A 25503-nucleotide genomic window follows, 5' to 3' on the forward strand; every position below is an offset into this window, starting at 1 on the left:
CAACAGGGATTGTTGGGTGTCCAAGCAGGCCGGCAAGTTAATTGCCGAAAACAAGGACAAGGGGCCGCATAGCGATGACGAGGAGGAACCCAGGCAGCCGCACACTGGAGGACAGAAGAGGTTTCCCCCGCAAGTGCGGACGGTGAACATGATATACGCAACCCACATCCCCAAGAGGGAGCGGAAGCATGCGCTCAGGGACGTATATGCGTTGGAGCCAGTCGCCCCAAAATTCAACCCTTGGTCCTCCTGTCTGATCACCTTCAATCGCAGGGACCACCCCACTAGTATCCGTCATGGCGGATTCGCCGCACTGGTCCTAGACCCAATCATCGACGGATTTCACCTCACTCGAGTCCTTATGGACAGCGGCAGCAGCCTGAACCTGCTTTATCGGGAAACAATGCGCAAAATGGGTATAAACCCCTCAAGGATCAAACCCACAAAAATGACCTTTAAGGGCGTCATTCCAGGCGTAGAGGCCCATTGCACAGGCTCAATTACACTGGAAGTGGTCTTCGGATCCCCGGATAACTTCCGAAGCGAAGGGTTAATCTTCGATATAGTCCCGTTCCGAAGTGGTTATCACGCGCTGCTCAGGCGAACCGCATTTGCCAGATTCAATGCGGTACCGCATTATGCATACCTCAAGCTCAAGATGACAGGACCTCGCGGAGTTATTAGAGTCAATGGAAACACAGAGCGCTCTCTCCGAACAGAGGAGCACACCGCGGCCCTTGCAGCTGAAGTGCAAAGCAGCCTCTCAAGGAAATCTACCAGTTTGGCGTTTCAAAGCCCGGACACCTTCAAGCGCGCTTGGGGCAATCGGCAAATAGACCGCCTGGCGCGATCCGAGCTCGCGTAGCAATACGGCGGCCACCCCAATCCCAGTCCAACGGCGATATTCGTGCCGCGCATACATAATTACGCATTAAAAATACCATGGGCACAGTTGGGGAGGGGGCACAACTGCGGCACACCCCAAAACACGGCCTAAACCGCACTAGGGGCTTCCCGTTTGGTTATTTTTCTTTTTCTTTCAGGACCTTAATCTCTAGAAACACTGTCCGGCAGCTCTATTGCCGAACACATGATGCAACAACCAACGAGGCAGACAGCTACGTTATACCACGGAATTCCCAGGTTGATTACAGTAACGAGCGAAATATTCGATTTCATATCATTCCTCTGCTTGCCCTTGGAAGGGACATAGTCCTACTCTTTGCTTATCGCACTATCTGTATCACTCCGCTTTAACGCAATTTTTCAATAAACAATGCATGACATTACGACTATTTTTGCATTCTTGTTATATATATCTATGTGTTCATTAATGACGCCTTGCAATCGTACACTCTGGTACAGCCAATACACCAGGGGCTTACGTACCCCACAATGCAGTGTGAAAAGTCCAAACACTTTCACAACCGCGGCACCCCGAAATTATAGCATTATATGCATCAGCTCCGAATCATGTCTTTGGTCAAATGTTGGGTTTGCCCAGCTCCTATGTTTTGGTACCTTACGTTCCGCTCTATCGGCTAAGGTAGCGCTAGGAGAACTACTGCGATTGTGCCCCGGTTCTGCCGGCCTGAGCACCTCAGTAGAGAAAGCTAAAACTGACTGTCATGATAAGGCGATAGACTGGTCGCTGTTCGGCGAGGTTTTTCGAGTCCATAAAGACTTATGCCGCTTAGGGCGAGGGGCCGGCTCTGTCCGGCTTACAGGCGTGTATCACGCCCCTAATTCCACCTTCCGAATACCAGGGGCTTCGCCGAAATTTAAAATTATAGAATTCTATGGCTAAGTGAGAGTGATAAAGCATTATTAGTCCGGTTGCCTTGTTCGTTGTGCTGAGAACCTCTCTCGATGGACCCAAACATGGGAACAAGAGATCTCAGGTTTATCCCGAACACCCCAGCACTCGTGGCATGGGGGCAGAAGCCGAGGACTAGCCATCTCTCAGATTGGATAAACAGCCAAACAGAAGGTAATATTTTAAATTCAAACAAGCATTGCATAACGCATATGAAACAAGTTTTCATACATACGGGATAAAACGAGCAAGTCTCATTCAAATATTACATCTTTCGAGCACTCATCCGCAATAAGACGGGCACCCGGCAGAACACCCTCGTAGTACATCTCGGGGTGGCGGTGCTCCTTGTCCTCCGGCGGCCCCTCCTTGATCAGCTTCACGGCGTCTAGCTTGACCCACTGCATTTTCACACGGGCGAAAGCCCGGCGTGCACCTTCAATGCAGACGGATCGCTTGACGACCTCCAGCCGTGGGCAGGCATCCACAAGCCGCCTCACCAGGCCGAAGAAGCTTTTCGGAAGGGCGTCGCCAGGCCACAGCCGGACTATAAAGCCCCTCATGGCCTGATCGGCCGCCTTATGTAGCTCGACCATCTGCTTCAGCTGGTCGCTCATCAGCACCGGATGTTCGGCCTCAGCATACTGAGACCAGAACAGCTTCTCCGTCGAGCTTCCATCCTCGGCCTGGTAAAATTGTGCGGCATCGGACACACTGCAGGGCAAATCCTCGGCCGGGTAAGTAATCGGTAATTTACTTTTACATGCTTGCTTTGCATATAGAAAGCCTTACCCGCCGCTATCTTCTTCATCGCGTCGATCTCTTGGAGGGCCTTTTGGGCCTCGGCCTTGGCACTTTTCACACTCTCGAGGGCCGTGACAAGCTCAGACTCCCGCGTCTTGGAGTCAAGCTCCAACGCCTCGTGCTTCGCCACAAGAGCCTGGAGCTCTTGCTGCACCTCGCCCACCCTAGCCTCCTGCCTCTCTCGCTCGATGCGCTCCTTGGCCGCTGTATCTTCGGCCCTGGTCAGCGCTTGCTTCAGGGTCGCCACCTCGGTCGTGGCCCCTGGCAAACATACAATGATCCTGTCATTTTTGCAATCACATCCTTTTTTATGTATACATATCTATAGACGAGGTATTACATACCCTCATTCTCCTCGAGCTGCCTCTTGGCAAGGCCGAGCTCTTTCTTGGACCCGTCGAGGTCCTGCTTCAGTACGGTGACCTCCACAGTTAGTGCGGCGGACGCCAGCAGAGAAGCATGCATATGCATATTGACATACTTATATTAGACTCCTGCGATATTATTTGATCCTCTGTTCGGCTTTTCTTTGTGAACACCGAACAAAGCATCAGGGGCTACTGTCTATGCGGTAATACTTCTACTACATTTTAAAACACTTACCTCGAAGCCTGTTAGAAGGCTGGCACAGGCTTCAGTCAATCCGCTCTTGGCGGACTGAACCTTCTGGATCACCGCACTCATGATGGTGCGGTGCTCCTCGTCGATGGAAGCGCTGCAAAGCGCTTCCAGCAGGTCGTCCGGCGCCTCTGGATGGGCAGAGGTCACCGGCACAGGCGTTTTGCCCCTCTTAGAAGGGGACCGCCTGCCCGAGCCCGGAACCGCTGGAGGGTCCGGCGCGGTGTTCGGCTAAGGGCTGAACTCGGAGCTCTCGGGGGCCCCGTCCCCTCGGCTTCCGGAGTCCGGAAGGTCGCCTTGAGGCGCCTGCGGGACTGTCTCCCCTTGATCCGGTGCCTCTTGAGACAACACCTCGGCGTCATCTCTAGGATGAGGGGAGGTGGCGATCGGGACTGGATCGCTATCCATGTCCGATGAGCCCAGGGAGCCGTCCGAGGATACCTCGATATTGGCTCGTGGTGGCCTGCGTATTTATGTTTGGCGATTAGGGAAAGTAGTGCGATAAAGGAATCCTATGGGTTACTTTGGTATCCGAATACTTACGATCTCACCGGGGGCTTGGCCCTGGGCAACCACTCGTCTTCAACTTCGTTGGCGGCAGTGGAGCTGTCCGAAAGGAGAGTCCTTCCCTTCTTGGACCCTTCGCCCCCCCAGTTGGGGCGGCCTTCCTTTTTCTGTCTCCCCCAGTCGGTGGGGGAGCATCTTCTTCTTCTTCCTCGTCTTTGGGGGAAGAGTGCGCCGCAGAGTCATCGGACGGTGAGTCCGACGACGCCTGGCGTCGGGAACTCTTTCGAGCTCCCTTGGCCTTCTTGGTCTTCTCCGACACCTTATAAGGGGCCGGAGTCAACATCTTCGCCAGAAGAGCGTCTGTAGGGCCTTCGGGCAAAGGAGCCGGACAGTCGATCTATCCGGCCATCTTCTGCCAGAACTGTCAAAGGTACGGGAGTTTAGATCCCGCATAGAGTCAATCTATATAAAAATGAATATCCTGTGAAAGGCAAAGCATCTTACCGCACTGGCTTGGCGCTTCGCGCTGAATCCGCGATCCTCAGTAATAGGGGGAGGGACCTCGGCACTTTTGAACAGCACACTCCAGCCGTCTTCATGAGTCGTGTCGAAGAGCTTGTTCAGAGTTCGGTGCTGCGCCGGATTGAACTCCCACAAGGTGAACTCCCATTGTTGGCACGGGAGTATCCGACGGATGAGCATAACCTGGACTATGTTGACAAGCTTGAGCTTCTTGTCCACCATGTTTTGAATACATGTTTGGAGTCCGGTCAGCACTTTCAAATTACCCCAAGACAGGCCCTTCTCTTTCCAGGAGGTGAGCCGCATGGGGAAGCCAGATCGGAACTTGGGGGTCGCTACCCATGCGGGATCGCGCGGCTCGGTGATATAGAACAACCCCGATTGCCACCCCTTTATGGTTTCCACAAAGGAGCCCTCGAGCCATGTTATGTTGGGCATCTTGCCCACCATGGCGCCTCCTCACTCCGCCTGGCGGCCGCCCACCACCTTCGGCTTGACATTGAAGGTCTTCAGCCATAAGCCGAAGTGGGGCTTGATGCGGAGGAAGGCCTCGCACACGATGATGAATGCCGAGATGTTGAGTATGAAGTTCGGGGCCAGATCGTGGAAATCCAGGCCGTAATAGAACATGAGCCCCCGGACGAATGGATGGAGAGGGAAACCCAGTCCACGGAGGTAATGGGTGAGGAATACTACCCTCTCATGGGGCCTGGGGGTGGGGATGAGCTGCCCCTCATCTGGGAGCCGGTGCGCGATGTCGTCGGGCAGGTATCCGGCTCTCCTCAGTTTCTTGATGTCTCCCTCTGTGACGGAGGAGACCATCCACTTGCCTCCCGCTCCGGACATGGTTGGAGAAGGTTGGGGTGGAAGTGCGGACTTGGGCGCTGGAGCTTGAGTGTGCGAAAACGGATGAGCAGAGGAGGAAGAAGGCATGGATTGAAAGGTGAATCCTTATCCCTTTATATGGGCGGACGAAACTAAGCATCCCCACTCACCTGGTAAAACTTGCTTATCCCCCAAGTGCTGCAATTGATGGCGCGGTTGGGTTACCCACGCCCGTACTGATGAGAATCCCGTAATAAGGGGACACGATCTCTGCTTTGACAAGACGTGTCGAAAAACTGCCTCGCGTTATGTGCGGGGCTGGTTAAAAGAAACAGTTCGAATAATCACCGGGACACGACATAACGTCGTGTTGCCAAAACAAGTCAACAAATTAGATCTGTGAAAAATATTGTTCTCTCTATGGTGGAATGTGGAACTTATTTTGCACGGTCGGAAACTATCCTCGTATTCAAATTCTTCTGTGATGTATTCGGAGAAGGAACCCGCCTTGCAATGCCGAAGACAATACTGCGCGCCGGACTCATCGTCGTTGAAGCCTGGTTCAGGGGCTACTGAGGGAGTCCTGGATTAGGGGGTCTCCGGACAGCCGGACTATCTCCATTGGCTGGACTGTTAGACTATGAAGATACAAGATTGAAGACTTCGTCTCGTGTCCGAATGGGACTCTACTTGGCGTGGAAGGCAAGCTAGGCAACACGAATATGGATATCTCCTCCTTTGTAACCGACCTTGTGTAACCCTAACCCTCTCCGGTGTCTATATAAACCGAAGGGTTTTAGTCCGTAGGACAACAATCACAACATACAATCATACCATAGGCTAGCTTCTAGGGTTTAGCCTCTCTGATCTCGTGGTAGATCTACTCTTGTAACACCCATATCATCAATATTAATCAAGCAGGACGTAGGGTTTCACCTCCATCAAGAGGGCCCGAACCTGGGTAAAACATCGTGTCCCCTGCCTCCTGTTACCATCTGGCCTAGACGCACAGTTCGGGACCCCCTACCTGAGATCCGCCGGTTTTGACACCGACACTGCCAACCGCGCGGGCCCGCCAAGCCCACGAGCGGCCCCCGCGGCCCGTTTCCGTCGCCGCCTCGCCCGGGGGACAGCGCCCGCGCCCGCCGCCTTCCTCCTCCTCCACGGCGCGCGGCTCCGCTGCCGAAGCCACCGGCCGCCTCCGCCACCTCATCGCGCGCCGGCATCGCCTCCAGTCGCTGGATTCGTCGCTCGCCAACCCGGCTTCCTCGCCGCCCGAGCCGCCGCCCTCCTCTCTGGCCGACGCGCCCAAGTCTGGCGACCTCTCCTTCCTCTCCCCCGAGCTCCGGCCGACGATTCCATCTCCGGTGAACAGGAACTCCGTTGATCCTCGAAATCCGCGCTGCTACAGTAACCGATCTGGATCTGGATCTGAGGGTTGACTTTTTGCCCCTAACCCTAATATTTTTGCATATCTTCATCATGGCATAACTCTGCATCCGTGGCTCCGTTTCAGGCGTGTAGCATATCAAATTGTTTGTCTCGACGAGTACTTCATTTCATCTCATTGCATCATGTTCATTTGAGCTCATCATGATGCCCTAAATGCTGTTGGAAGAGTGCTAGGTTCTGTTAGTTTCAGATTCATATCAGTAATTGGACATTTGTCATTTTTGCTATGATTGATGTGTGCCTCTTATGAATTTGAGCTCTACATGTGTTTTGAAGTATGCCATGCTATCTTTACAAGGGTGTATGCCATGTATTTTTGTGATCTCTGTGGTGACTAGCACAAGCATGCAAAGTAGCCCTAGTAATGTTTCTGATTTCAGGGACTTAGAAATATTCTATGTCTTTGTCCTGTCATTATTTTTATGCCATGTATTCATGTTGCTACAGAGTGATCCATGCCTCTTTTGAGCATGATCAGTAAGGATGTTTTGTAGATATTGTGGTGCTCTATCCATCCATGTCTTTGTTTGCAATTATGGATCACCCTAGATTGACTCAATCGAGCTCTACTTTTGCTATAAAATATTCCTGGCAGAATGTTTACATGTTAAGCATTTTTACCGAGCTTGTTGTAGTTGATCCATGAATGCTATATTTTTGTTCTTGCCATGTTTAGCTTCTATGCCATGTCTACTTGCTGGGTGTATGGTTAACTTGTCGTGCAATGCCTTGTGGTGAGTGCATCGAGCTCGTAAACATGCCTACTTGATATCTATTTTGCCATGTTCCAGTTTTCTGCTAAGTCTGAATCTGTTAACGATAATTGCTATGTTCACATGGTTGCCATTGTATCTTCTTATCACTTTTGGCTTATGGTCAGTAAGGGACTTTTGTTATATGCTTTGAGTAGCTTCATGCCATGCCTTGCTTTCCCATGATATGTTCCTGTAGCATGTAGTTACCTTGCTCTAAACATTCCTTCCTGATGTTAAATTCCTGACTTGTTATTTTCACTAAGTCTGTAACCTGATATCTTTTACACTTTTTCCATGCTTGTTTGAACCTGATATTGAGTGAATTAGCCATAGCTCAGTGTTCATATTTTGTCAAGCATCTTGAGTGTATCCCTTCCATTTATTTTGTTGTCATGTTAGAGTGTTGTAGCATGTTGTTCTTGATGCATTTAGATGGCCTCGTGCTATTAATCGCAGATCGGTGCCATATTTGTTTTGCTTGTCATTTCCAAACCGTGCATCTGATTCCGGTGATCTTTATATCTTTCAACCGAAATCAACTCATCTTTCCAGTGGCACTCTTGGTTTTCCATGTTGAGGCCAGATTCAATCATTCCTTTCCGAATCATGCATATGCATCGCATATCGCATCCCGCATATCATGACATATTTCGCATCATGTTGTTTGTGCATTGCACGTTGATGATTGTGTCTCCCTTTGCTTGTTGTTCTTGCTTGGGTAAAGCCGAGAGACGAGTACGTGATCGAGGAGCCTATTGAGTATGTTTACGAGGATCAAGCTAACGTCAACGCGGAGAACTTTGCAGGCAAGCTGACCTTACCCTCGAAATCACTTCTATCTTTGCTTGCTAGATGCTTGCTCTATCGCTATGACTATGCTACGATACCTTCCACTTGCTTATCATGCCTCCCATATTGCCATGTCAAACTCTAACCCACCTTGTCCTAGCAAACCGTTGTTTGGCTATGTTACCACTTTGCTCAGCCCCTCTTATAGCGTTGCTAGTTGCAGGTGAAGATTGGAGTTTGTTCCTTGTTGGAGCATGTTTATTGTTGGGATATCATTATTATATCTTGTCTACTTTAATGCATCTATACACTTGGTAACGGGTGGAAGGCTCGGCCTTATGCCTGGTGTTTGGTTCCACTCTTTCCGCCCTAGTTTCCGTCATACCGATGTTATTTTCCTTGATTTTGCGTTCCTTACACGGTTGGGAAATAATGGGAACCCCTTGACAGTTCGCCTTGATTAAAACTCCTCCAGCAATGCCCAACCTTGGTTTTACCATTTGCCACCTAGCCTCTTTTCCCTTGGGTTTCCGGAGCCTGAGGGTCATCTTTATTTAAACCCCCCTGGGCTAGTGCTCCTCTGAGTGTTGGTCCGAAATGGGCAGCCTGCGGGGCCACCTCGGGGCAACTCGAGGGTTTGTTTTACTCGTAGCTTGACCTATCTGAGTGTGCCCTGAGAACGAGATATATGCAGCTCCTATCGAGATTTGTCGGTACATTCGGGCGGCTTTGCTGGTTTAGTTTTACCTTTGTTGAGATGTCTTGTAACTGCGATTCCGAGTCTGATCGGATCGTCTTGGGAGAAGGAATATCCTTCGTTGGCCGTGAGAGCTTGTGATGGGCTAAGTTGGGACACCCCTGCAGGGATTTGATCTTTCGAAAGTCGTACCCGCGGTTATGGGCAGATGGGAATTTGTTAATGTCCGGTTGTAGAAAACCTAAAGCTTAACTTAATTAAAATGAATCAACAGAGTGTGTGGTCGTGATGATCTCTTTTTGATGGAGTCCGGGGAGAGAACACAGTCTCGTGTTATGCTTGACCGTAGGTTGTTCTAAGATCACTTCTTGATCATAGTTCATCGAATGTTCCTTTGCCTTCTCTTATCGCTCTCTTTTGCATATGTTAGCCACCATATATGGTAGTCGCTTGTTGCAGCTCCACCTCACACGTTTACCCTTCCTATAAGCTTAAATAGTCTTGATCGAGAGGGTGTGAGATTACTGAGTCCCCGTGACTCACAGTTTACTTCCAAAACTAGATGTAGGGACCGATGATACCTCTCCAGGTGATTCGACTGAGCTCAAGTGGGAGTTCGATGAGGACTCAGGACGATACTACGTTTCCTTTCCAGACGATCAGTAGTGGTGCCCAGTTGGGGCGATCGGGGACTTTGTCGCATTTGGGGTTGTTCTTTATTTTGGTTCTGTAGTTGGACCTTGAGTGTATCTGGATGAATGTAATGATATTTATGCTATTGTGTGACGTGGCGAGTGTAAGCCAACTATGTACTCCTTTTCCTTATTCATTACATGGGTTGTTGTGAAGATTACCTCACTTGCGACATTGCTTCCATGCGGTTACGCCTCTAAGTCGTGCTTCGACACGTGGGAGATATAGCCACATCGTGGTGTTACAGAAGAAGTGGGCGTTGGTTTCGTTGGATTTGTATAAACGAGTAAAAAGTAGAGAAGGTTTGAAAATCAGGGGCTAAACTGTAAATAAACCAATTGCATCTAGGTCCCTGACTAAAATAACAGAAAAAGAAAAAGACTAAATAACGAACGGTCGTTTTCTGAAACAGAACAACGGACGTTCACTGAATAACCCAACCCAAAAAAATAGATCTAGGTTTTATAAGAAAAACCGAACTAACCGGCGAACTAAAAATAAACCAGACCGGCGACAGTTTTTTTACCGGTTCGGGGTGCTCCTTCGTCGAAAACAGGCAGCGAATCTCCGGCGGCTTCCCACGGCGGCAGGCATCGGTGAGGCGAGGCGGCTCGGCGAGAGGCGGCGACACAATGGCTGCAGCGGTGGCGCTATTGAGCGAGAGTGGCGGCGGGGTGCGGTGACCAGCGGCGGTTGCGGCTGCTGCAGCGGCGGCGCAAGTGCGGGTCGAGGGCGGCGGCGTGAGGAGAGAGGGGGGTCTGACTCCTTATAAAGGCTCGGGGGCGAGGCGACGGCTTGCGGGAGGGGCCGGACTCCGGTGGAGTCCCGGTCGGCCACAATGGGGAAGGCCGCGCAGGAGCGAGCCGGCAACTGGGCTTCGGCCCAGATAGCCCAAAGTTTTTTTTAAAAACAGACATACAACATTTCCTTTCCAGACGATCAGTAGTAGTGCCCAGTTGGGGCGATCGGGGACTTTGTCGCATTTGGGGTTCTTCTTTATTTTGGTTCCATAGTTGGACATTGAGTGTATCTGGATGAATGTAATGATATTTATGCTATTGTGTGACGTGGCGAGTGTAAGCCAACTATGTACTCCTTTTCCTTATTCATTACATGGGTTGTTGTGAAGATTAACTCACTTGCGACATTGCTTACAATGCGATTATGCCTCTAAGTCGTGCTTCGACACGTGGGAGATGTAGCCGCATCGTCGGCGTTACAAGTTGGTAATCAGAGCCTTCCCCGACCTTAGGAGCCCCCTGCTTGATCGAATCGCTGGGGTTGTTGAGTCTAGAAAAATGTTTTGAGTCATTTAGGATTATATATATCGGAGAGTAGGATTGTTTTTACTCCTCAGTCCCTTCGTCGCTCTGGTGAGGCATCCTGACGTAGAGTTTTGACTCTTCTCTTATCAAATTTCACTAAAAAAAATTTAGGATCACGAGGGTATCTTGGAATCGTTCCGATGGTTTTGTGACGAGAACATTGTTCTTGGTGCCTCCTGACATCTAGGGGTTGTGGCAGTGTCCCGGGGAGTTGAGCTCCGAGGTGTTGTCGTCACAATTTTATTGTTGCAATTCTGGAATACCTGAGTTTCGCCGGCATCAAAAATCTCTTTTATGCAGTTGTTGGTGAGATAACGTCGACGCCACCCAGTACTGGGGAGGGAGTTCGGGAGTATTGCCATAACTCGTATAATGGATGCTTTTCGATGGTTGAGGTAAATGATTTCCGAAGGTTTCTTGGTTATGTGTTGAAGGATGGATACAGCTGGATGTAGGATTTGCTAGCTTTGGGTAAGATATTATGCTTCCCCTGTATCCCCAACACCTGATTGCATAACCGTAAAGGTTTGGGAGTTTTATAGGTGGGAATTCTTGTAGCTCTAGTATTTCTTCTGCGGATATTTGGTTTGTGATTGGGTAATCCTCGCCAAGTATTTGTTCTTGTCCGTACCTTGTTGTTTTATTCTTCTACCTATATCTAAGTGGCTTCTCAATTTATGGAAGTGTGACCACTTCAATTAGAATGCATTCGTTCATTTTCTTCGGATGTTAAGACTATATGTTGCAATTTCGATCCATTTGATCCAGCTTGAATATATGTCTGTCAGGATGCTAACGGATGTCACCCTCTTCAGGATGGCTCCTCCAACGCGTTCGAATCCTGATCCGCCACCACCACCTCCACCTCCAGAGGCATGGCAAGCTGTGATGGCCGCTACCAATGCAAACACGCAGCTGATCATGCAAATTTTGCAAGAGTGCAACCAAGGGAATCAAGGCCATGGCAACAATCAGAATCAGATTGCTACACTCAACCAGTTCCTCGCAAACCAGCCAAAGACCTTCAGTAACTATGTCGAGGCAACAGACGCTGATGATTGGCTCGTGGATATCTGGAAGCATTTCGAGTGCAGCAACGTCAGGCCTGAGGACTTTGTCAAGTTTGCCTCGTTCCAACTCAAAGACCAAGCTGCAGAATGGTTTCAGCAATACAAAGATTCCATAGGAGGTCGTGTGATTACCTGGGATGAATTCCGTCAAGACTTCAGAGCTCACCACATTCCTCAGAGTGTTGTTGAGAGCAAGCGTGAGGAGTTCCACAATCTGAAGCAAGGCAGCTTGTCTGTTTACCAGTATAACATCATGTTCCAGAAGCTCGCTCATTTTGCCAAGCAGGACGTCCCTGACGAGAAGAGCATGATTTATCAGTTCATAGGTGGCCTCAGAGAAGATCTTCAACTAGCTCTCGTGCTTTTTGAGCCGCAGAAGTACGATGAGTTTTACAACATGGCACTGAAACAAGAGACTGCTCAACTCAAGTGCGATGCTTCCAAGAAACGAGTTAGAGATGCAACTCCTTCTTCCTCAACTCAAGTGGCAACTAAGCGGCAAAAGTATTGGCTGCCTCCTCCTCTATTTCGTCAGCCTTATCAATAGAAGAGCAAAGGTGGCAATGGATCTTCCCACCCACCCAACCCATGCTTTCAGAATAAGACTTCGTCTCATGCTCCAAGATCAAGTGCTCCGTATCACCGTTCACTCTCGGAGGTCACGTGCAACAAGTGTCAGCATAAGGGTCACTATGCCAACAAATGCTTCAATCAGAGGCGTCTTCCTCCTCCTCCTCCTGTGAGATCTTCTAGCACTGCAGTGGTCAAGCATAATCCCAAGCACGCCAAGGTCAACTTGTTGAACGCCACTCAGGTAGAGGACTCGTCAGATGTGATTATGGGTAACCTTCCTGTTAACGATATTCCTACAAAAGCTCTTTTTGACACTGGTGCATCACATTGTTTCATGTCAAAGCCATTTTTTGCCAAGAATGAATTCGGTTCTTCTCATTTGGGAAATCAATGGATATCGTTTCTCCGGGTAAATGCTTGAGTGCCAGTTTGGTGGTTCCAGATGTTACTATCACGTTGGGCGACTATAAGTTTCTTTCTTCTCCAATGGTCCTTGGTAACTCAGATATTGATCTTATTCTTGGAATGGATTGGCTTTCTAAGCACAAGGCTCACCTCGATTGTGCTGCCAGGCAAATTCAATTAACACATTCGTCTGAGGATGTAATCATCTTTGCCGCTCATGATGATACCATCCGTCTGTTTTCTCTCAACGAGAAGGGTGAGTTGGATGCCATTTCTCAGATTCCAGTCGTTTGCGAATATCAAGACGTCTTTCCAGAAGAGCTTCCAGGAATGCCTCCACACCGGCTAGTTGAATTCGTCATCGATCTTGAGCCTGGCACGGAACCTGTTTGCAAACGTCCTTACAAGCTTAGACCTGAAGAGTTGAAGGAGCTGAAGAAGCAACTCGATATTCAAGATCGTATGGGTCTCATCCGACCAAGTTCTTCTCCTTGGGGTTGTGGTTTTCTTTTCGTTAAGAAGAAGGATGGAACGGACCGACTTTGTGTCGACTACCATCCATTGAACAAGAAGACCATAAAGAACAAGTACCCACTTCCCAACATCAACGAGCTGTTCAAACAACTAAAAGGTGCTCAAGTATTCTCCAAGCTTGATCTTCGTATGGGCTATCATCATATTCGCATTTGTGACAAAGATATCCCCAAGACAGCGTTCAGAACAAGCTATGGTTCATATGAATACACTATCATGTCCTTCGGCCTTGTCAACGCCCCTCCAACATTCTCTCGCATGATGAACTTCATCTTCAACGCCTACACAAATGACTTCATCTTGGTCTGTCTCGATGACATTTTGGTCTTTTCCAAGAACAAGGAGGATCATGCCAAGCACTTGAGATTGGTGCTGGATAAACTCAGAGAACATCAGTTCTATGCGAAGTTTTCAAAGTGCGAGTTTTGGCTCGATGAGGTTCTCTACCTTGGGCATATCATCTCTGCCAAGGGCATAGCTGTTAATCCTGAGAAGGTGTCTGCAATTGTGAATTGGGAACCACCTCAGAATGTGAAGCAACTCCAGAACTTCCTTGGGCTCGCAAGCTATTGTCGAAGGTTCGTTGAGAACATCTCTAAGATCGCGAAGCCTCTTTCCAACCTTCTCCAGAAGCATGTGAAGTACGTCTGGTCGCTTGAATGTGACATCGCTTTCAACACCCTGAAAGAGAAGCTAGTCACTGCTCCAGTTCTGACTCCTCCTGATGAATCCAAACCGTTTGAGGTCTTCTGTGATGCTTCCCTTCAAGGTCTTGGTGCAGTGTTGATGCAAGAGAAGAAAGTTTTGGCCTATACATCTCGCCAGTTGAAGCCCAACAAAAAGAACTACCCCACTCATGACCTCGAGTTGGCAGCAGTTGTCCATGCTCTTTTAACTTGGAGACATCTCTTATTGGGAAGAAAAGTGGACATCTTCACTGATCACAAGAGTCTCAAGTACATCTTCACTCAGCCAAACCTCAACCTCAGGAAGACTCGTTGGGTCGAAATGATTCAAGAGTATAATCCGAGTATCGAATATACTCCAGGCAAGGCCAATGTAATTGCTGACGCATTGAGCAGGAAGGCTTACTGCCACAGTATGATTCTCAATCCTTACCAACTAGAGCTTTGTGAAGCTTTCCGCAGACTCAATCTTCAAGTTGTTCCTCAAGGATTTCTTGCCAACCTCCAAGTCTCTCCTTGTGACGCCCCGAGACCGATGTGCCAGGTGTCTTCCACTTATTCGTCGACTTTGCCATGTCATTTGCTGGCGTGTTGCATCTTGTCATGTCATCATGTGCATTGCATCATCATGTTTTCAAAACTTGCATCCGTCCGGGTTCCCCAGTTCCGTCCGTTGTCCGTTCTGAGCCCAACCACACTTGCACACGCACGCGGCATGTCCGAAATAGTATTTTATAAGTGGCTGGAAAATGTTCTCGGAATGGGATGAAAGTTGGCGTGTGGTCTTATTATAGTGTAGATACACCGCCTGTCAAGTTTCATCGCATTCGGAGTTCGTTTGACGCCCCAACGATTAACTATAGAGACAATATAGTCGATCAAACGTCGGACGTTTTCGGTCTTCGGAAACCGCTACCGGGTCTCTCTCTCTCATCTCTTCTCTCAGCTCGAGACCGGCTTTTCAGTCTACCTACCGCCAGGCCCTACCTAACCTCTCTCGTCAGCCCGCGGACCTTCTCCCGCGCGCGTTCGAAATCTGTCCCGGACCCGACCCGGACAGTCGGTACCGCTGTGTCCAGATCAACCCCAAACATCTACAAAACGTCTCCGGTTTCTTATTTGGGCTCCCTAGCCTATTTTTTCTCGACCGTCCGTTTACGATCAGAGGGTTCCGTTAGCCCCTAACCTAACCCACCAGCGTATATAATGGGCAACCCTAGGAATTAGGGATCCTGTCCCATCCTTCCATCCATCCAATCCTTCCCCGCCGCCACTCTTCTTGTTTTCAGCGCCCAACCAACCACCAAGCCGATCCAATCCATCCCCTCCTTCCGATTCAACTAGCTCCTCCCGACCCACCAACCAACCCAGCCTCCACTGTACCTTGCCTCAATCCAGATGCACCAAAGCCACAACGTCCCGCACCCATAGCCTCGTGCGCCCGAGGCCTCACCTCTTCCCGATCTCGCCTGAGTTCAGGGAGACGAGCTCCTCCCAAGGCAAGCCCCTCGACCCTACTGTCCGTCGCGCTGCCGGCAACCAGCTCCCCGGAGTAGAGCTCTGCCTCATGACTGTTTTGCACCCATTCCAGCAGAGGAACGGACGGATCTGTCTTCCCCGAATCCGTCCTCTGCCTCTCCGCCTCACCGGAGTCCAGCACATCGCCGGCAGTGCCACCGCAGGACCTCCTCGACCCTCCTTCTCCTGCCCGAGCTCGTGGAGGCCCGTCTCCTTGCAGCGCCCTTCGCCGCCTTGTTTGTCCGCGCCTCGCCCGCCAGACTCCCTCGCCGTCCTCCCGCCGGAGAGCACCACCAGCAGCGCCGCGAGGCCTCTGCTCCCTTCCATTTCCCTTTCCTTGCTGAACCTCTCCCTCTCCTGTCGCTCAGCTCTCTCTCTCTCTCCTTTTTTGTTTTTTCATGGACAAGGGATCAAGCCGCCGCCACTATGGTCTTCCTCCACCACGGGACACCGGTGCCCGACCTCCTCGTCACCCGCGCGCCTATAGGTCCCCTGCCTCGCTGCCCCAGCATGGATCCAGCCGTCCCCACGCTGCAGCCCCATCGCGCCGTGCCTGTCCAGCCTCTACTTCGAGCAGAGGAGGACAATGAACTCTTTCAGTGCCAGTTGACTTGGTCGCCCCGCGCGTGGGCACGAGGCCGCCAAGGCCCAGCTCCAGCTCTCCTTTGCTTCGGCCCATTGGCCCAACGTGAGAAGCAACCATTTTCCCCTGCCCAGTGCACTGCATACTATCCTGCGCCCAACAGATCCAGCCCAGTATCTTTTTTTTAGGCTCTGCAAATTTGGCTAATTTCCAGGGGATTGCAGTTTTATAGAAAACCCCCTAGTTTCATGCATTTAATAACTTCACAACCGTGCCTCGGACCTAAATAAATTATATATGAAAGTTGCTTAGAATTTTGTCTAGTTGAGTAATTTGCAACTTTCATCTATGTTTAAAATGTTTAAAATGCTGTTTGTTTAAATTTGCTTAAATAACTTGTTAAAATGATTTAAATCATAACTAAATAACCGTAGCTCGGTTTCTAATAAACTTTATATGTAAATGGGGTAGAATTTTTCCTAGTTTAACATGGTGGCATCACTTTGCATGTTTAACAACTCTAAAATTGTGTTTAGGGCAGAACAGTACCAAACCTTAAAATATGCATATGGGGTTTTACCGGAATTGTTGTCCTTTGTTTCCGGCCTCATTTAAACTTGCCTAGATAGGTAGTTTTGTTGTGCTTCACCTCTTGCCATGTTAATCAACATTTAATATTGTTGCGTCCATAAACAAGGTCGAACTAAATAACTTGTTGTGGTGTTTCGTCAATATGCAACTCCTTGCATATTGATCTCCACTTAATTTGTAGAATTGCATGTGCACTTTGCCATGCCATGCCGCATTAAACCGGACATGCATCATAATTGTTTGCGCATCATGCCATGTCATGTGATGGTTGTTTACTATGTATGTTGTTTGCTTCTTTCCGGTGTTGCTTCTTTGGGTTGGTTCCGATAACGCCGCGTTTGTGAGGTTTCGTTCGTCTACGTCCGTTTATCTTCTTCATGGACTCGTTCTTCTTCCTTGCGGGATCTCAGGCAAGATGACCATACCCTCGAAATCACTTCTATCTTTGCTTGCTAGTTGCTCGCTCTTTTGCTATGCCTATGCTGCGATACCTACCACTTGCTTATCATGCCTCCCATATTGTTAAACCAAGCCTCTAACCCACCTTGTCCTAGCAAACCATTGTTTGGCTATGTTACCGCTTTGCTCAGCCCTCTTATAGCATTGTTAGTTGCAGGTGAAGATTGGAGTTTGTTCCATGTTGGAACATGGATATTTTGTTGGGATATCACAATATCTCTTATTTAATTAATGCATCTATATACACGGTAAAGGGTGGAAGGCTCGGCCTTATGCCTGGTGTTTTGTTCCACTCTTGCCGCCCTAGTTTCCATCATATCGGTGTTACGTTCCCAGATTTTGCGTTCCTTACGCGGTTGGGTTATAATGGGAACCCCTTGACAGTTTGCTTTGAATAAAACTCCTCCAGCAAGGCCCAACCTTGGTTTTACCATTCGCAACCTAGCCTTTTTCCCTTGGGAGTCGCACAACTCGAGGGTCATCTTTATTTTAACCCCCCGGGCCAGTGCTTGTCTAAGTGTTGGTCCAAACTAAAGCCCCTTGCAACGCCACCTCGGGGAAACTCGAGGGCTGGTTTTAGTTGTACGGATTTCTTATCCGGTGTTGCCCTGAGAACAAGATATGTGCAGCTCCTATCGGGATGTCGGCGCATCAGGCGGTCTTGCTGGACTTGTTTTACCATTGTCGAGGATGTCTTGTAACCGGGATGCCGAGCCTGATCGGATTGTCTTGGGAGAAGGAATATCCTTCGTTGACCGTGAGAGCTTGTGATGGGCTAAGTTGGGACACCCCTACAGGGATTTGAACTTTCAAAAGCCGTGCCCGCGGTTATGGGTAGATGGGAATTTTTTAATGTCCGGTTGTAGAAAACCTGAAGTTGATCTTAATTAAAATACATCAAGCGCGTGTGTAGCCGTGATGGTCTCTTGTCGGCGGAGTCCGGGAAGTGAACACGGTGTTGGAGTTATGCTTGACTTAGGTTGTTCTAGGATCACTTCTTGATCATAGTTTCTCGACCGTGCTTTGCCTCCTCTTCTCGCTCTCATTTGCGTATGTTAGCCACCATATATGCTAGTCGCTTGCTGCAACTCCACCTCATACCTTTTTACCCTACCTATAAGCTTAAATAGTCTTGATCACGAGGGTGTGAGATTGCTGAGTCCCCGTGACTCACAGATACTTCCAAAACCAGTTTGCAGGTGCCGATGTTACCGAGCAGGTGACGCAACCAAGCTCAAGGAGGTGTTCGATGAAGATCTTGTCCTTTGTGTTGTTCCGTTTCTAGTTGATTAGTAGTGGAGCCCAGTTGGGGTCGATCGGGGATCCGTGTAGCATTTGGGGTAGTCTTCTTTTATTTTGGTTCTGTAGTTGGACCTTCTTTGTATTTGGTTGATGTAATGCTTTATTCATGTCATTTTGTGAAGTGGCGATTGTAAGCCAACTATGTAACTCTTTCCCTTATGTATTACATGGGTTGTGTGAAGATTACCTCACTTGCGACATTGCTTTCAATGCGGTTATGCCTCTAAGTCGTGCTTCGACACGTGGGAGATATACCCGCATCGAGGGCGTTACGAGCTGGTAATCAGAGCCTTCCCCGACCTTAGGAGCCCCCTGCTTGATCGAATCACTAGCGTTATTGAGTCTAGAAATGTTTTGAGTCATTTAGGAATTATATGTATCGGAGAGTTAGGACTTCTTTTTACTCCTCAGTCCCTTCGTCGCTCTGGTAAGGCATCCTGACGTAGAGTTTTGACTCTTCTCTTCTCAAATTTCACTAAAAAAAATTAGGATCACGCGGGTATCTTGGAATCGTTCTGATGGTTTTGTGACGAGAACATTGTTCTTGGTGCCTCCTGTCATTTAGGGGTTGTGGCAGTGTCCCGGGGAGTTGAGCTCCAATGTGTTGTCGTCACAATTTTATCATTGCAGTTTTGGAATACCTGAGTTTAGTTTCGCCGACATTGAAAATCCCTTTATGCAGTTGTTGGTGAGATAACCTCGACGCCACCCAGTACTGGGGCGGGAGTTCCGGAGTATTGCCATAACTCGTATAACGGATGCTTTTCGAAGGTTGAGGTAAGCGATTTCCAAAGGTTTCTTGGTTATGTGTTGAAGGATGGATACAGCTGGATGTAGGATTTGTTAGTTTTGGGTGAGATATTATGCTTCCCCTGTATCCCCAACACCTGATTGCATAACCAGAAAATTTCGGGAGTTTATAAGTGGGAATTCAAGTAGCTCTTAGGATATCTTTTCGACAGATGTATGATATGAAATTGGGGTTCGACGTCTAGTGGTCCGCCTATCCATGGTTGGTTTTACAGTGGTCTCGTTGTGTCTTAAAGAGTCCTTGGCTATGCCGACTCGGGGACGCTTCGTATGTCATCTGCACTGCCTTGTACATGATGGTGCTGTACGATCGAGCCCGTGTAGGCCCCACCACGAAAACTTTGGACGAAATCTCTATCATATGTTTGTTCCGGCTTATTCTGCAAGCCAATCCTTTGTTTTGTTTTGAGTTGTGGTATTCGAGTTGCTTCAATGTCAAGTGTTGATTACATACCTTTCCTAAACGGTGTTCTCATACTCCGATGTGAATACAAATCCTTCATGATAATCGAGATTGTCATGTCAATCCTTTTCAACCGGCGTGTTTCTCTTCAAGTGGATCCGATCATTTCAACATCCGCAAGATCAACTCAAGTCTTCTCAACGGTGTTTGTTTCATTCGTCTCCAAGTTGCCTTTGTTTTCCCACCCACCCTCCCTTTCTCTTCAAGGACCCATATTTCTTAATCAAGTATCCTTTTATTCTTGTGAAGTCTCTCCATCCTTTTCCGTCAATATTCTTATCCGGTGATTCTCATGAAGATCCTAACGGAACCTCAAGTTCGTCATTCCTCATTCTTTTGCTTCTCCGGTGGAACCAATTCAAGCTTGGTTGATCATATCCTTTCCTTGTTTCAAATGCCTTCTCATACTGGTGCACCTCATAATAATTCACTTCTTGCTATTCATTTGTTCCGGCGTGCTCAAGCTATCTCAAAAGGCTCGTCTTGTCATTCAAGATCCGTTCAACCTATTTAGAGGTTGTTATCTCATTCAAGCCATTTAATTCAACCGGTGCAACCTCTCTTTTAAATCGTTCTATGGTGTTTCTTTTGAGTAGGCCCTAACCCACAGGTCTTTTTCCAGGATCTTACCTGACTCTTCTAGTTCTTTTCCGGAGTTACTCCCAAATTCTTTTCCAAGTTTGACGTAAGAATGATTCATCATCAGTCATATGTATTTCTCCAAGATCTGTCAAATTCTTTTCATCGTCGGCTCAACCTTTCTAATTTTCATTCCGGAGTCTCTCCACAATTCTTGGTGGTGTTTCTCGTCGTAATTCTCAGATTTTGAAGACCGAAGAAGAGTTTTTCCTCCATATCTTATCCGTTCTCTCAGAGATGCGTGATTCTAGCTTGTTGCCATCCTCTCATAATTGTTCAATTGTGACAATTCTTTTCACCCATCCGAAGCAATTCAGGAGTCTTTTCAGTTTGATTCTCCAGAGCCCATCATTCTCAGCGTTCAACTCTCATTCTCCAAATATTATCGGTGCTTCATTCAAATATCCTCTTATCAGCTCCTGATCTCTTTGTTCTCATGTATCTTAACTTTCTAATGTATGTTCATTCATTTGCTAGTTCTTACTGGTGATTCAGCCTTTTACTTCATTCATTGTTCAATTCTTACGGTGGTTTGCTCAAGATTCGCTTCCATGGTGATCATATCAATTCATTCGTTGTTCCAATCATACCGGTGATTCGTCGAAGACCTTCTCAAGTTTGCGCCATATCTATCTTAATGCTTTCTACGAGAATAAGTAGTATGCCAAATCCGTTACCTGTCTTCAATCTAAATTGACGAAGGATAAGCAGAATGTAATTCTTATTCTTATTTCATCGAGTGAACTCAATTCCCTATTCCAGAGGCTCATCAAATTCTCGGTTTCATTTGTTTCATCTTTCTTTTCCGGAGTTCCAAGCTTTTCCGCATTATATCGTCGTGAAGATTCATCTAGATCATCGCAAGGCTTCACCTTGTGTTTTCAACTTCTCTTTCCTCCCGTTTGATCATCCTTTTGTTACCAGAGTTCTTCATGGAGGTTCTACATAATGGTTCATCAAGGATTTAATTACTTCTCGAAGTGTTCATTGAGATTCTTTTTCAGAGGAGCTCAAGCATTTTTCATCTTGCAATCCGGAGCGCAATTGTTCTCCCTTATCTTTGAGGTGGTGATATATCATTCTTCTTTCACAAGAATGAAATATTTTAAATCCATCAATCTCGTTAGTGGAGTTATCTTGGGTTGTATCTCACCTAAAGCCTTCCTTAAGGATTGTCGCTAATTGTGATGCTCATATATGGTCCAAGTTCTTCATCTACCCTCCCGGTGAAATAAGTTTCTCGTCTCCTTGTTCATATCAATCCAATTTTTTTCTCGTAAGTGGCTGGTTGTCACCTCATAATTTGAGATGTATTCCATAAGCCCACATCAAGCTTTTCCTTTTTGTTGTTGGGTTTCCAACAACTACGTTCGACCCTTCTCCTAAATATGCTTTTCAAGCTCATTTGAGGTAGAAGATGTTGTTTTCTCCTCCATTCTTTTGATGACATTCCTACAATTGTTCCGAAGGTATTGTGATGTTTCGCTCTACTCTCTCCATCTCAAGTTGTGAAGATCATGTTCTTTTCTTTCCTTATCCATTTAACCGGAGTGTTGTGCCCTCTGCTCAAGTTCTTTCATCTTATCAAGTTTCTATCTTTTTCAACCGGAGTGCTGCCCGAATTTGTTCTTCCTTGTTCCTCTTTTCTAACGGAGGTTTTCAACTTTGTTCTTCTTCGTTGCATTCTTTCTTCCAATTTGTTGAACCTGTCAAGGTCCTTTTGGTTTCACTCATTTGTCAAAGAAGCAACTTAGTTTTACCTCTTCTCTTTCTCTTCCGTTTTTTTTTCCTCCGGTGCCATTCTAGATCTCGGGACGAGATCCTCTCGTAGTGGTGGAGTGTTGTGACGCCCCGAGACCGATCTGCCAGGTGTCTTCTAGTTATTCGTCGACGTTGCCATGTCATTTGCTGGCGTGTTGCATCTTGTCATGTCATCATGTGCATTGCATCATCATGTTTTCAAAACTTGCATCCGTCCGGGTTCCCCAGTTCCGTCCGTTGTCCGTTCTGAGCCCAACCACACTTGCACGCGCCCGCGGCATGTCCGAAATAGTATTTTATAAGTGGCCGGAAAATTTTCTCAGAATGGGATGAAAGTTGTCATGTGATCTTATTATAGTGTAGATACATCGCCTGTCAAGTTTCATCGCATTCGGAGTTCGTTTGACGCCCCAACGATTAACTATAGCGACAATATAGTCGGTCAAACGTCGGACGTTTTCGGTCTCCGGAAACCGCTGCCGGGTCTCTCTCTCTTCTCTTCTCTCAGCTCGAGATAGTCTTTTCAGTCTACCTCCCGCCAGGCCCTACCTAACCTCTCTCGTCAGCCCGCGGACCTTCTCCCGTGCGCGTCCGAAATCTGTCCCGGACCCGACCGGGACAGTCGGTACCGCTGTGTCCGGATCAACCCCAAACATCTACAAAACGTCTCCGTTTTCTTATTTGGGCTCCCTAGCCTATTTTTTCTCGACCGTCCGTTTACGATCGGAGGGTTCCGTTAGCCCCTAACCTAACTCACCAGCGTATATAATGGGCAACCCTAGGAATTAGGGATCCTGTCCCATCCTTCCATCCATCCAATCCATCCCCGCCGCCACTCTTCTTGTTTTCAGCGCCCAACCAACCACCAAGCTGATCCCATCCATCCCCTCCTTCCGATTCAACTAGCTCCTCCCGATCCACCAACCAACCCAACCGCCACCGTACCTTGCCTCGATCCAGATGCACCAAAGCCATAGCGTCCCGCACCCACAGCCTCGTGCGCCTGAGGCCTCGCCTCTTCCCGATGTCGCCTGAGGTCAGGGAGTCGAGCTCCTCCCAAGGCAAGCCCCTCGACCCTGCCATCCGTCGCGCCGCCGGCAACCAGCTCCCCGGAGTACAGCTCTGCCTCACCACTGTTTTGCACCCATTCCAGCAGAGGAACGGACGGATCTGTCTTCCCCGCATCCGTCCTCTGCCTCTCTGCCTCACTGGAGTCCAGCACATCGCCGGCAGTGCCACCGCAGGACCTCCTTGACCCTCCTTCTCCTGCCCGAGCTCGTGGAGGCCCGTCTCCTTGCAGCACCCTTCGCCGCCTAGTTCGTCCGCGCCTCGCCCGCCAGACTCCCTCACCGTCCTCCCGCCGGAGAGCACCACCAGCAGCGCCGCGAGGCCTCTGCTCCCTTTCCTTTCCCTTTCCTTGCTGAACCTCTCCCTCTCCTGTCGCTCAGCTCTCTCTCTCTCTCCTTTTTTGTTTTTTTCATGGACAGGGGATCAAGCCGCCACCACTATGGTCTTCCTCCGCCACGGGACACCGGCGCCTGACCTCCTCGTCACCCGCGCGCCTACAGGTCCCCTGCCTCGTCGCCCCAGCATGGATCCAGCCGTCCCCGCGCTGCAGCCCCATCGTGCCGCGCCTGTCCAGCCTCTGCTTCGAGCAGAGGAGGACATTGAACTCTTTCAGTGCCAATTGACTTCGTCGCCCCGCGCGTGGGCACGAGGCCGCCAAGGCCCAGCTCCAGCTCTACTTTGCTTCGGCCCGTTGGCCCAACGTGAGAAGCCACCATTTTCCCCCGCCCAGTGCGCTGCATACTATCTTGCGCCCAGCAGATCCGGCCCAGCATCTTTTTTTAGGATCTGTGGATTTAGCTAATTTCTAGGGGATTGCAGTTTTACAGAAAACCCCCCTAGTTTCATGCATTTAATAACTTCACAACCATGCCTCGGACCTAAATAAATTATATATGAAAGTTGCTTAGAATTTTGTCTAGTTGAATAATTTGCAACTTTCATCTATGTTTAAAATGTTTAAAATGATGTTTGTTTAAATTTGCTTAAATAACTTGTTAAAATGATTTAAATCATAACTAAATAACCATAGCTCGGTTTCTAATAAACTTTATATGTAAATGGGGTAGAATTTTGCCTAGTTTAACATGGTGGCATCACTTTGCATGTTTAACAACTCTAAAATTGTGTTTAGGGAAGAACAGTACCAAACCTTAAAATATGCATATGAGGTTTTACCGGAATTGTTGTCCTTTGTTTCCGGCCTCATTTAAACTTGCCTAGATAGGTAGTTTTGTTGTGCTTCACCTCTTGCCATGTTAATCAACATTTAATATTGTCGGGTACATAAACAAGATCAAACTAAATAACTTGTTGTGGTGTTTCGTCAATATGCAACTCCTTGCATATTGATCTCCACTTAATTTGTAGAATTGCTTGTGCACTTTGCCATGCCATGCCGCATTAAACCGGACATGCATCATAATTGTTTGCGCATCATGCCATGTCATGTGATGGTTGTTTACTATGTATGTTGTTTGCTTCTTTCCGGTGCTGCTTCTTCGGGTTGGTTCCGATAACGCCACGTTTGTGAGGTTTCGTTCGTCTACGTCCGTTTGTCTTCTTCATGGACTCGTTCTTTTTCCTTGCGGGATCTCAGGCAAGATGACCATACCCTCGAAATCACTTATATCTTTGCTTGCTAATTGCTCGCTCTTTTGCTATGCCTATGCTGCGATACCTACCACTTGCTTATCATGCCTCCCATATTGTTAAACCAAGCCTCTAACCCACCTTGTCCTAGCAAACCATTGTTTGGCTATGTTACCGCTTTGCTCAGCCCCTCTTATAGCGTTGTTAGTTGCAGGTGAAGATTGGAGTTTGTTCCATGTTGGAACATGGATATTTTGTTGGGATATCACAATATCTCTTATTTAATTAATGCATCTATATACTTGGTAAAGGGTGGTGGGCTCGGCCTTATGCCTGGTGTTTTGTTCCACTCTGGCCGCCCTAGTTTCCATCATATCGGTGTTATGTTCCCGGATTTTGCATTCCTTACGCGGTTGGGTTATAATGGGAACCCCTTGACAGTTCGCTTTGAATAAAACTCCTCCAGCAAGGCCCAACCTTGGTTTTACCATTCGCCACCTAGCCTTTTTCCCTTGGGATTCGTGCATCCCGAGGGTCATATTTATTTTAACCCCCCCGGGCCAGTGCTTGTCTAATTGTTGGTCCAAACTAGAGCCCCTTGCAGTGCCACCTCGGGGAAACTCAAGGGCTGGTTTTAGTTGTACGGAT

The sequence above is a fragment of the Triticum urartu genome, chromosome 6A (genome assembly GCF_056163025.1).
Source record: "Triticum urartu cultivar PI428250 chromosome 6A, HENAU_Tu73, whole genome shotgun sequence".
Lineage (NCBI taxonomy): Eukaryota > Viridiplantae > Streptophyta > Magnoliopsida > Poales > Poaceae > Triticum > Triticum urartu.